We start from the raw sequence: 12481 nt of genomic DNA, 5'->3' as shown, positions 1-12481 counted from the left end.
TCAGAAATGTCGCTTGAGTTTTAAGGAAAAATAAATTTTAGAATTAATAAAAAACTGAAGTATGCAAAAAGCTCCTGACATCCGAAAAGGTAAATATAAAAAATTATTTTTAATTGAGTTTGAAATTGCTGAACAATTATTTTACCGTCAAGAAAGAATATTTTCTAAATATAATTATTTGAAAGCTATAAAATGCCACAGAAAAGTCTAACTAATTTCTAAATTAAAAATTTAGCTTTAAGAAACTTTGCAAATATTGTGTATGAAAATCTGAATTTCACGCTTAAGAACATCATTTATTATCGAAATTACATCGTAAACATACAAAAAGATAAGAAACTGTTTTGGTGCGGGACGCGAAAAAACTCTATGTGGTTTGAATAGACATTGATTTTCTTTTTTTGAATCTATTTATTTACTAGCTGTCATATTTATATTTCATGCGTAGGAGACTGAACCACTGCGACCACAATTTCGCTGAGATTGCAAATTTATCCCAGTTAGGCAACTTCCTGTGTAAGAAGCTCATTACCTCTTCAAGACTTACGCTTCAAATAATGGCTACTTATGCACGTCCCTTATTAAAAATACACTTTCTGTGTTGTATTAGGTTGGTGTTCCGCAGCTTCACTTTCGATACCGTAAAGGCGATCAAGTTCGTCTAGCTTTTATACCTACTCGATCTGTGGAAGTCCGTTTTATTGAGCCTAGGAAGCGCAAGACTCTTCTCGTGATTTGACTCTATGCATCTTTTCGTATGTCGTTTTTCCATATTCACCGTGTTCAGTTTCTAATAGCGCTCGGCAAGTCCACAAAACCCTAGTTTAGAGTGATAGAATAGAGACTTCAAGGCCTTAAAGGCCTTAATGGTAGAAAAATGCAAATATTCGCGTGTCGGTAATTTCTTTCCAACAACGTATTCGCACATTCTTTTGTAGCGTGTATTTGAAATACTGTTGGATAGTGGCAGAATTTATTGATTCCTGGAGCTGTGAATCTCACTCCCGCGAAATCATCTATTTTAGTCGTGTAAAAGCTCAGTGAACCTTCCAAAATCCTGGGCCAACTCTGTTTCCTACTTTCTCGGTCTGTCTTTATTATTCTGTTTCAAAGTTTGGTTCATTTGTACCGAATTCTTGTGGCTTCTTATAATTTTATTTGTTTGTTCGATTAGAGTGCCGATTCAGTTTAATAGCGCTTTTTCCGCCTACAATCTAACAACCTAATGAAGTGAATAAAGGTGAGGAATTACATCAAATGCTTACGATGGAGTACTCCACTTAGCTTCACAAATCTACAAATCTGAGTGAACGATTCATTCGTTTCGGGCTACTAAACTAAAAGGCGCAGGTTCAGCTATTGTTACATACAGGCTTGTTTAACTCCTCAATATGTTAATAGAGCGGATTAAAACTCACCACGCACTTCTTCGGCATGAGCGCTGCATGTAACAATTTTTGCACCAAACTTTTTTCTTCTGCTTTGTGCTGTGTTTCTGACGTTCGCAGAAAAATTACCTTACCTAGAGTCGAGCGAAACAAGAGTAGTGAATCATTCTAGTGCGAATGACGAGAAACACACCGTAGTCACACTATTGAGAGTTTGAGTTTTCTGGTAGAAGAACAAGATGCAAAGTAAACGCAATCTACTTTTCTACCCAGATTCTGCCCTAATTTGATATATGGTCTCTAGAAAAAATACTGCAAAGAGCTCTGTTGTGAGAAAGCTCACCTTAATTGATCATCTCTCAGGAGAGGTTTTTCAGATTCTATCACGGTGTGTTTTTTCATGCTTCTCTGATAGACACGATTCGCTGCTCTCTTCAAGCAAGTTCGTCGCTTTGCCCACCAGTGTGAGAGCAATTGCTTTCGCAGTGAAAGATGACCTCCTACACGGTAGTGTTTCTATGAGGAAAAATGACAAGCCTGGTTACATATATCCAGTGTAATATGCTCTTTTTAAGACTCCCGCTTTTCCAATGGCACAACTGTAGAGCACTCAAATAAGGGGTTTTTAACTCAATTTATATTTTCCAGGTATGGAAACTCAAATTAAAATGTCAAATCTTTCAAACGCATTACTATCAGTATAAAGAGTATATGATTGTCACTTGTTTGCGTAGAAATTTTGACAGTTCTTAAAATGTTTTCGCCAATTTTCATAACTTTTAAGACAGATTTGACGACTTCTTTCTTGATAACTTTTTGAAAACTAACTTAACTTTTTGACATTTTTTTTTGGTTATTAATAAAATTTGTTGATTGGTATTCGCTCACTACCGACGTTTCGGTTTTTCTATGGGCCTGCAAAGTATAAATTTTTATAATTTCTGATAGTGGTTCCGTGAAGGTTTTGGAATTCGATTTGGGTTTTGCGAAGAATACGGCAATTGTTTGTAGAGGTGGGCGATCCGCTCACAAACTGATCTAAAGAGCTGGTTCTTCAAAGTGAGTGAGTGATTTACCTCTCTTTTTAAAGAGCGGTTACTCACTCCATACTTCAAACAAAAAGCTGATAGCATATTTTGTTGATCAAGTACCGCAAGCAGAAGCCATGTGACAGCTTCACACTCCAAGTGCAAAGCGGCGCGTGGAACTGCAATAGAATTCCCAGCAACTAGCTATTTACTCTCCTACGCATAACCCACCCACCAACCGTAAGAGCATGAAAAAAATTAACTTGCCAAAGCTCACAAATGGGCATACCATACGGCCTGGCTCACGCCGAGTACGCACACGAATGTATGGCAGAAGTGGAACCAGTTTTGTAAATGGTCAGCATTTTCGTTTGATTTCGATACATTAGCGTGCGTCACAGTAGGCTTTTTCTCGTAAATGTAAAACAACTGTCGCTTCTCACATAAAGGATAGGATTTGAGGAAAGGATTCGACACTCGCGCATCAAAGAGATGCACACTGTCCTTCGTTTGGCGAAGTTATTTTGGTCTGTTTTTGTCTACTTCGTTCAATAATTCAGGTATTTTTCAAAATCTCCGCCCGCAACGTGCTTACTTCTCAGTTCTAGAAAAAATGTCAAAATAAGTTCGAGGAAAAAAACGTCATGGTGGCGAGTACTCGTTTAACATGTTTGTTCGAGAATGTATTTAGACAGCGAGCCTTGCCACTGTCACAGGAAAAGGAAGACATTGCACTGAAAAGTTGTTCTACCGTGACCATTTCGAGGCCTGAGTGGAACGAAAACAGCAGAGCTGATTCGCTGATCTTCTGAATCTATATTGATGCAGGTAATCCACTCGCGAGCTGATCAGAAGAGTAAGTTCTTTGAAAGAACGAAATCTTTTGATCACGAGCGGATTGCCTGCGAGCTGATCAAAAGAGCCAGGTAATCGGAACAACTATAGGAAAAAAGTCATTCTGTAAGCACGTCATTGAAAATTGTACTAAAATGGTTAGAAATGTCAGTAAAATTAGGAAATATTCTGATACTTTTCTTTATACTTTTTTTTAATTTGTGAAACGATTCTTAGGGCCGAAAAATTTACAACAGTTTACACGGTGACAAAAAAGTCCGGTCACACTTTTCTGGGGTTGCCTGTAGCCTACACGTTGCATCTCTCTGGTGCCATCTATATGTCAAATGAAAGGGTTAACTTTGCTGCCCAAAGTGGCAGAGTTTCGTTTCTGTGCAGTTTGTTTACATTGAGTTGTGAGCCATGGCAGAGAAGAGCAGCTGTTATCGCTGAATATGTGAAAGGGTACAAGCCCGGACACATATTCAAACACCTAAAACCGCTCGGAATCAACCGGAAATTCTTGTACCGGACCATAAATCGGTACCTAGAGACCGGAGGCACCGAGGACAAGGCACGATCTGGACGACCAAGGTCTGTGAGAGCTCCAAGGCTGAAAAAGATTATACGAGACCGGATTCGCCGGAATCCCGCCCAATCTGCACGGAAGCTGGCCAGCATGCTTGTCTTTTCTCCTCAGTAAACCTCTAGAATGCAGGAGAACATCTTGCACTGCGGAGACAACTGCCGTCACACTAAAGAGCGAATCAATACGCTCATACTAGAAGAGAGCGACAAACAATTTTTATCTGTTGAGCTACCTGAATGCACTGCGGTGAAATCTGAAATCTCTCTCTTGCGAGACAATGAACTATGGTGTACTTTCTCACACGTGTGGACATCACGCACAATAATTACACTGCAGAGCTATCTGCGGTGCGTTACACAGTGGATTTCTTGAGCATGGCAGAAGAGGAAAAGAGATTGGGAGAAAAAAAATAGACTGCGTTGCTCGTGCCGGTCGAATTCACTCTGGTGGAATTCGTTCGTAGCTACACGAGGACTACAGTTTTGCCCGGTAGGTTTTTTTTCACCTTCCGGACTACTCGCCAGTGGACACTGTTGTGCACTTCTGCGTTTTCTCTGTAGAGTGATTCACCCCTCTTGCTTCTATCAGATGTGGGGTGAGCTGGAAGTGTGTTTGTCTCTCTGTAAGCTGGTTGAGACACTTCGGAGTGAGAAAGAAACAGTGTGGTGAAAGCATTTGCTGCACGCAGGCACATACTGGAAGGGAAGTGCGCAGTGAATTTTTTCTCCTCTCCTTTCACATACTGAGGAGAATGACAAGCATGCTGGCCAGGAACCTTAAAACGAACCGAGAATCAATCCGCCTGCTTCTGGGCAAGGATTTAAACTTACACCGTACAAAAAACAGGTGGTTCATGGGGTTACCAAAGTTACAAAGGACAAGGGTTTGGGGAGCCATTTGCAAGAGAGGTAAACTGCCTCTTATTTGTATCGATAAAGGGGTCAAAATCAACGCAGCGTACTACCGTGTCGGTTTTGAAAAAAAAATATTTTGCCTCGAGCTGAACTATTGTTTGAAGACGATTACTACTGCTTCCAGCAAGATGGCACCCCATCCCGCACCGCGTGGTGTGAGGAAAATTTGACCGATTTCATTTCAAGGTATGAAAGGCCTCCGTCGTCTCCGGATCTGAATCCACTGGATTATTTCGTGTGGGGATACATGATGTCGAAGCTGAACTACTATAAAATAACAAATTTGAAGCAATTCAAGCGAGTTATCACGAAAATCTGGGACGAGATGCCGATGGAGCACGTGCGCGCCGCTTGCGACGACTTTCCGAGACGTCTGAAGCTGGTTCGATCAGAGAAAGGTGGTGTAATTCCGAGATATCGTCTGTGAAGTATCTTTATGAGTTACTGAATAAAGCTATGAAAGCCAGATTCAGATTTTCTTCTTATTCTTTGAAATATTGAGATTTTCCTGTGTGACCGGACTTTTTTGTCACCCTGTATAGCCTAGGAATGTGCTCAAAATATCCGTAGAAAAACGAATCAAAATTACAGGCTTAGGGTACTCTAAACCTAAAATTAGTTGGACCTAAACTCGGTAAAGAATGTTTCTGAAAGCCAAAAACTTGAGAAACGAAATAAGATGCAGGAGATAGAGAATAATGCTAAATTAGAATTTCTGAAACCAGAGCCGAAGCATAACATGACCACGCATTGAATTTATTACAAGAAAAGGTTTTCAAAAGTTAGCCTAATGAAGAAAAAAAAATAACAATCACAAATGCGGTACAAAACGGATGTAAAGGGTTTCTGAAGACAAGAATGACCAAAATAAGCAAAAATCTCGAATTAAGGTTGAAAATACAATGAAGTCAAACAGGATTTCAGCTCAAGTAACAATATTAGTTTCACGACGCAGTTTTGAGCTTATTCCTTGAAATCGGGCATAAGTTTTGGTATGCGACAAAACAGCAATGAATCCCTCGAAAGATCAAGGATAGAGAAGGTGCTCAAGAATAGTTCGGAACGTTCGTTATAAACTCTCATATATATTTTCATCAATATAAACTCATTATGACAGCCAGAAGCTGCTAAAAATCATGATTATTCTACAAAAAAATCAAAAATTTTATAAATTAGATCCTCACTCTTTTTTAGCTTCTACGTTTCCTTTTAGCTTTTGAGCATTTTTTCAAAAAACAAAAATTTATTCGAGCTCTGTGAACTTATTAGTTCGGGACATTTACTACTAGAACAATTCGGAAAATTTCCTGCAGTTTTTCAAGCAGTCGCTAATGTTTGCCTATCTGTACTAATTTTTCGAAGTCAAGTAGATGCGATTTAAACTGATCTAAAAGCAGCTTTTGATCGTTCGGACCATGTACCTAATGGTCTTGTGTAACATCTCACACCTAGGCGCCTCCCACCAGTTCGCAAAACGGCTGAGCTCCTAGCTACGTGGTAAAATTCTATTTGTAAAACTTGGTTCACGTATTTCATACATTCACTAACAAGTCAGTAGTTCCTCAAAGAATCAACATGAGGCCCTAGTTATTTGAACTGTTTTTTAATGAGGTGACGATGCTGCTAGGTGTTGGTTGCAAGCTGGTGTATGCAGAAATTGTTTTTGGAAGTTCGAACTATTCAAACACGTCAATGTCTATGAAATTTTTTGAATGTGTTAACCAGCTGGTGTCGAAAGAATTAACTTGTGGTTGGTATTCTATAAAACAAATTGTAGTTATCTTCGATTATCGCATCGACGGATTAAAACTTTAGACGTTCGGTTGGTGTCAGACCTTAGCGTTCTTCTTGACACTAGACTTATATTCCGCCTGCATCATGCAACGATGATTTCGAAACCTACGCGCCCGCTCGGTATTATGTTAAAAGTCGGCCATGATTTCAAAAATTCGTACTGACTAAAAACAATCTACTTTTCATTAGTACCAAACTGATCAAGAATTTCAATCCTTGATCCTACGGATTGAGCGTACCCAAAATCGATTCGTCTGTATTGCACTAGGTAAGCTTCCCTGGCGTGATCCTGCTATATTTCTTCCGTATCTAGATGGCTGCCATTTGAATGGTAGTGAAATCCTCGAGTGTCGTGGCAGATTACATCAGCAGTGGTTACATCCAAATTACACCGAAGCATTTATCCCTCTTGAGCCTTAACGCGCCCCGCCTTTAACTGGATTTTTGCAGACCTCATGTCATCGCCCATAGCTCGGCTATAATGATTCCATCCCCACATGCCTTGGAACTTTTGTTTGCGTTGTTTGACTTCAACGAATCTTTGGATGAACTCGTGCAGAAGTATATAAGAGCGAACATTTTATAAACTTGACACTAAATGATAGAAAATGATAACACTAAATGATAATAGAAGATTATTTTGGAGGGATGAACAGAAAGCAATCTATTTTAGAAAAAAAAAATGACCCTTAGATGCATTCATGAGAATTTTGGAGACCAGAGGAGGTTATAATTAAGAATTTTTATTGTAAATATAAGGTAAATCAAATACCACAATAAGTATAAGAAATATAGCCTCTGTGTCAATTTTTTAACCCTCAATCTTGTAGAAATTGTAAAAAACCCGAAAAGGGATTGATAACATACAGAAAACGAATATTTTATCAAACAGCATTTAAAACAGTATATTTTACTAAAAAAATTCCATATAGATAGCTGATCTTCAATCAAGTTTTTTTTTTGAAAAGTTTCCCATAACCAAACAAAACAAAACATGCACAAATATCTTGAAAAAACGCTTGTATGACCTACAAAGAGCCGACGAACTTCTCCGGAATGACTCCAATTTGAACTTACCCTAATCCCAAATTGTATAAAAAACCATTCTAAAACCAAAGGAGTTGAAAGTCACAAACTTTTGTTTTTCTATACATATGAAAGATTTGTGGTAATTAGATAAAATTCCTTATAAAAATTGATGCTAAACCTTTCTTGAAATTGTCGACCATTAGAATTTTCAAAAAAGAAAACAACCCAAAACAAAGTTTAACATCGGTTGAAGATTGTGAAGGCCAAAATGATCAACGAATTTTATTATATCTAGCTAAAATCGCTAGGAACACTTACAAGGTTCTGGCTTATGGGGTGTTCATATTTTATGTGAAAGTTTCCATTGATTGTTTTTAACGGGCATGAAACATTGAAATGAGAATTAAAACCTTAAATTTGTGTTGCAAAAAATGACCATAAGACAACAGTTGAGAGACTTTAAAGCGGTAAAAATGGTTTTATGATCGAGAAAAGATTGAACCAGGCAGAAAACATTTCTAAAGGCTAAAATTTCAAAATTAGAAAAATGTTTGCAGTAAAGAAACACATTCGCTAATAAAAGGCAATATAATGGGCCCAAAGTAAGCAGAACACAGTGCTATGTACCTGGAACGGGCGAAAGTGAAAAATCTGAATTCGATCTACTATGAAAATTATACAATGATTTCTTATTAATATATTTGTTTCTAAAGGCTAAGAAAAGCTAAATTATGGAAATGATTCCAAGCTATTAATCAAAATATAGAAAAAGTTATACTAAAAAGATTTCTGCAGGCTACGAAACAGTAAACCAGGGGAAAGAATGATGAAGGGGATAAAGAAATGATTTCGAGTTAAACTAAAACTCGATGAATACCGAAACAGAAAATAACCAAAAGTTTAATTGAAAATCGTTCAATAAAATTTTCTTAGAGTTCGAAAAATCCAAGAAAGAAAATAACTTTATACAGAGGTTACGATTACCGAAAATTTCGCTAATCTGTATTCAGCAAATAGTACGTATCGGTCTCCACCACTGCTAAAAATTCTAAGCTTCAAAACTCTTTTGTTTTAATGTTCTCGGAGGTATAATTCGTCGGTCATATTAAAACATTGAGCAACGAAATGTTTAGCCTACATTTCAATTTTTAAAGCCGTTACGACTGGGGAAAATAAATTCCTTAATCACAACACTCCAGTTGAACCTGTTGAGCGACGGCAGTTTAAATATCATGAGCTACAAAACAAGTCGGTCAGCCACAGCAGCAACTAATGCAACCAATTCCCATTTCAAATAGCGCCAGGTACTGTGTTATTCGTTTACGAGAAGAAAAAATGGGAGAGAGCAACAGAAGTTGAGGAAAAGCGACATACCCACACAAACTCACGTTAGTACGCGTGTTGTGAAAATGGGAGAAAACTTTTCTTCATTCACGTCCCACCGCAAGAGGAGAGATAGAAGTCAAAACTTTAGCTGTTTGTGTGCGCGCAGCTACGATTGATATACTGTAACACCAAGCGCGAGAGCGGGTTGGAATGATAGCACAAATTGAAGCGAGAAGTATTCACACGTTGTTCTCTCGCTCTGCCTTCACCAGTGGGCTGAGAATGTCCGGTGCGGTGGTGGGTCGGTGGGTTGTGAAAATTGTCGTTCTCTGTGTTGTGAGTTGTGGTGTTGTAGAGTGTTCGAATAAAACAGATGATCAACGGCGCGGCTCTCGGAGGTTTAAATCGCATTTGATTGTTGTCCAATCTGGTTGGGATTGTGTACTGTTTGTTTTTTCCTCTTCTGTCCTGTCCTGTTCTCGTATCTGGCGGTTCACCTGAGAGGGCCCTCGGAGCAGCTTAACTTTGACACCCAGCAATCCCGCTCTTTGAACGTGCGGCACCAGAGGACTCCCGTTCCGAAGTGACAGAATCCCACTGGTGGATGCGTTCTGGGACTGTGCTGTGCTGTGCGTCTGTGCGTTTTTGCTACGTTTATGTGAGCGCACATGTGAGGCAGCTATCGTGTCGAGCAGCTCGGCGGGAGAGTGAAAGAGATAGCAACTGCAGCAGCAGTAGTGGTTGAGAGTGTGATTCGATTTCGACTGGTGTGCTTGCCGCGTGCTGTCCAAAAAAGTAAGAGGGGCCTTCCACTGACAAGCCGGAGCTCTCGAGCTGGCACTTGGCTACGGAACGGCTTTCGGTGTCGGTGTGCGCGCTTAGACCTCCTAAGAACACTAAATCCCTTCTCGGATCGTCGTGGCTTGGCCAACTAAGTCCGGGCAAATAATAATAAGTTTTAAGGAGAATTAACTTTTCGGTATTAAGGATTTAAGCAATAAAGTTTGATGAAGAGGAGTCGACTTGTCGGGAAAAGTAGCTGCTAGGCACGACGGCATCCGCTGTCGACAGACGGCCGGTCGGGGTCAGCTTGGAAGAAAGAGAGAAGCGAGAAAAAAAAACTAACGGGTGGTGATTTTCACGCACTAAATCCGGGATTTGTGGGCTACAAACGTCCAGTGGTCGTTGCTCTGGCAGCAAACGGAAGTGCAGGACCTTGAGCGAGCAAAAAAAAAAAAGAAAGATTAAAAATAAAAACAAGCAACACCAAAGTGTGAATCGAAAGCAAAGTGTTCTGGTGGGGTTTTGTTCCGTCTGTGTTCTCGGTGTGAAATTGTGACCGGTGAGAAACGTGAGCTTAAGTGATTAAGAATTTTTCAAAACATACGACTAACTTTTTTCTATTGCTGCTGCCTACGATTATCTCCGCGTGCGGTTTCTTGCCCCCGGAAGCGGCACGAGACACGCAGTGGATTAGAGTTCCACTATTAAGCCGGTCGGTTGTTTATGAATTTAGAGCGCGGTTCGCGCTGGGATTGTGAAATTTTGTGAAAGTTCTTCTGTGCAAGTGCAAGTGATTTTGGCAAGCGGTTTTGTTTACCAGCGGCGAGCACGAACGGTGCGGAGAGATATCTCGAACGATTCGTTCTAACTTTCCACGGCGGCGGTGTTCGGAATATTTGGACAACATACGAAGGTAAGTGCTTAAGGTTGTTGGAGTTTTGATCAGAGTAGCGTATGTTCCCTGCTGATCCGATATGTTCTGTTCGATATGACTTAATTATATGGGTCCATGACCTCCATGGGAAACTCGACACGCGATCTGTCACTCAGAATGATAGGGACATAAGAGTGACACTAGTTTGTTTCTTTGCGTCCCCTGATGAGCCCAATATTACTTATTACTTTCAATTTAAAAACCTTGGAGTGGAGCATTGAGAAGCAAAACTCTGAGTTTAGTACTCAATAGCAAGCTTTAGGATTAAAAATCACCTTTATTATCACGTTTTTTGTAAAATAACTATCGCAAACGTATCTTCTTGAGGTACCTACATCAGTAGGTACTCATATTTGGTTTAATATCGTTCCCAATCCGCTTATTTCTAAAATTTGCAAACACAATATTCTTAGATTGGATAAGATGAAAATGAAAAGTTTTAATTTTTGTTTTTATTTGTACTTTTTTCTCGAATATGATTATAAAATTTAATGCGAAATCTTTTGCTTCTTTGTATCAAAACTAACTTGATTCCGGTCTCAAATGAAAACATTCATATGCATAGCATTGAGACAATTATTTGTTTCTGTTATTATATTTTAATTGGAGTTTTTTTAACGTTTCTTAGATCAGGCTCCAAGCCTAATGACGGAAAACTGTCTTTTAAATTAAACATTTTAGCTTGATATGAACTTCACTTCAATTGACGACCGTTCTCGTTATGCTTCAGTTAATACTTGTACGAACCGGAAGAAACAGATTCGAATCGTAAATGATTTTCCAATACAGGTCGGACTCGATTATCCGGAATAACGGAAAAATTTTCATTCCGGATAATCGAGTTTTCCGGATAATCGAATCACACAAAAAATACTGAAATTTTGCGATTAACGAACATAAAATAAATATTTCTTTTCTTCATTTTACTTCTATGATGCAGTGGTGTAACTAGAAGTTATTTCTGAGGCGAAAAGGGGTAACATCTTGAGAAGCGAAAAAATAAATAAATTGGACATTGATTATTTTCACTCAATCGAACATGTCCCACATATACCGGAAGTGGGTTAAATGGTAACAAATATGCCAGAAGGGGTGGGAAAGGCAAAATTTCAGAATAAAAATTGAAAACGGACACATAAAAATTAAAATTCTAGATAATCGAATTCCGGATAATCGAGTTTCCGGATAGTCGAGTCTCTGGATAATCGAGTCCGACCTGGATATCTAAATTTTGGGACCTGCAGAAAATCCAAAAAATCGCTCTGAAATTTTTCTACAATATAAAAAGTAGAAATAGAGATAATACTTGTGGCTTGGAGTTTTGCTTTGCTGAAAACATTTTTTATTAATCTGCAGAAAATAATATTTACTAAATTCCCATTAGAGGAACTTTATCAACGGAAAAGTTGATTGCATGGCCACAAATGAGTTGGAACAAAAGTGAGTGTATAGCAAAACAGTTGACTAACTTGAGTGATATAAGTTGTACTGTTAAGCAAGCTATAGTTGAAATGCTCACTATTGAAACAAAGTAACTGAGAAAGGCAAGCGATAATATTGCTTAAGATAATTAATCTGAGGCAATAAATTCTTCATACCACCTTTCACGGAAGCATTGATTCGCCTTTCCGTGCATCGGTTATTGGCCTAGAAGGAGACCAACGGTACTAGTTAGAAACCGACGGAAAATAAATAAATCGGTTATACATTCGCTACCAAGGCTTCTCATGGAAGCAACTTATGACCAATTTTAATCGATAATGTATGCTGTACGAATCACTTTTTTACATTTCGGAGGATGTATCCACAAAAACTAGCAATTCCTCATTGTTGAATCGTGAATAGAGAGTATACCGTGAAGA

At 38.9% G+C, this 12481-nt stretch overlaps 1 protein-coding gene across 2 annotated transcripts in view; it reads left to right on the top strand.

Annotated features, from left to right (window-relative positions):
• Window positions 1-12481, top strand: part of LOC129718373 (pituitary homeobox homolog Ptx1) — a 166139-nt gene that overhangs the window by 39845 nt on the left and 113813 nt on the right. The window contains exon 2 of one of the 2 annotated variants that reach the window (XM_055669109.1): window positions 10082-10598. The gene's annotated coding sequence lies outside the window, so the exon portion shown is untranslated. Of the gene's footprint in view, window positions 1-9696; window positions 10599-12481 lie in introns of those variants that run through there. The other variant, XM_055669108.1, reaches the window with a different exon arrangement.

The sequence above is a fragment of the Wyeomyia smithii genome, chromosome 1 (genome assembly GCF_029784165.1).
Source record: "Wyeomyia smithii strain HCP4-BCI-WySm-NY-G18 chromosome 1, ASM2978416v1, whole genome shotgun sequence".
NCBI classification, from domain to species: domain Eukaryota; kingdom Metazoa; phylum Arthropoda; class Insecta; order Diptera; family Culicidae; genus Wyeomyia; species Wyeomyia smithii.
The sequence above is the reverse complement of the archived record's forward strand: the minus strand, read 5'-3'. Positions and strand labels throughout refer to the sequence as shown.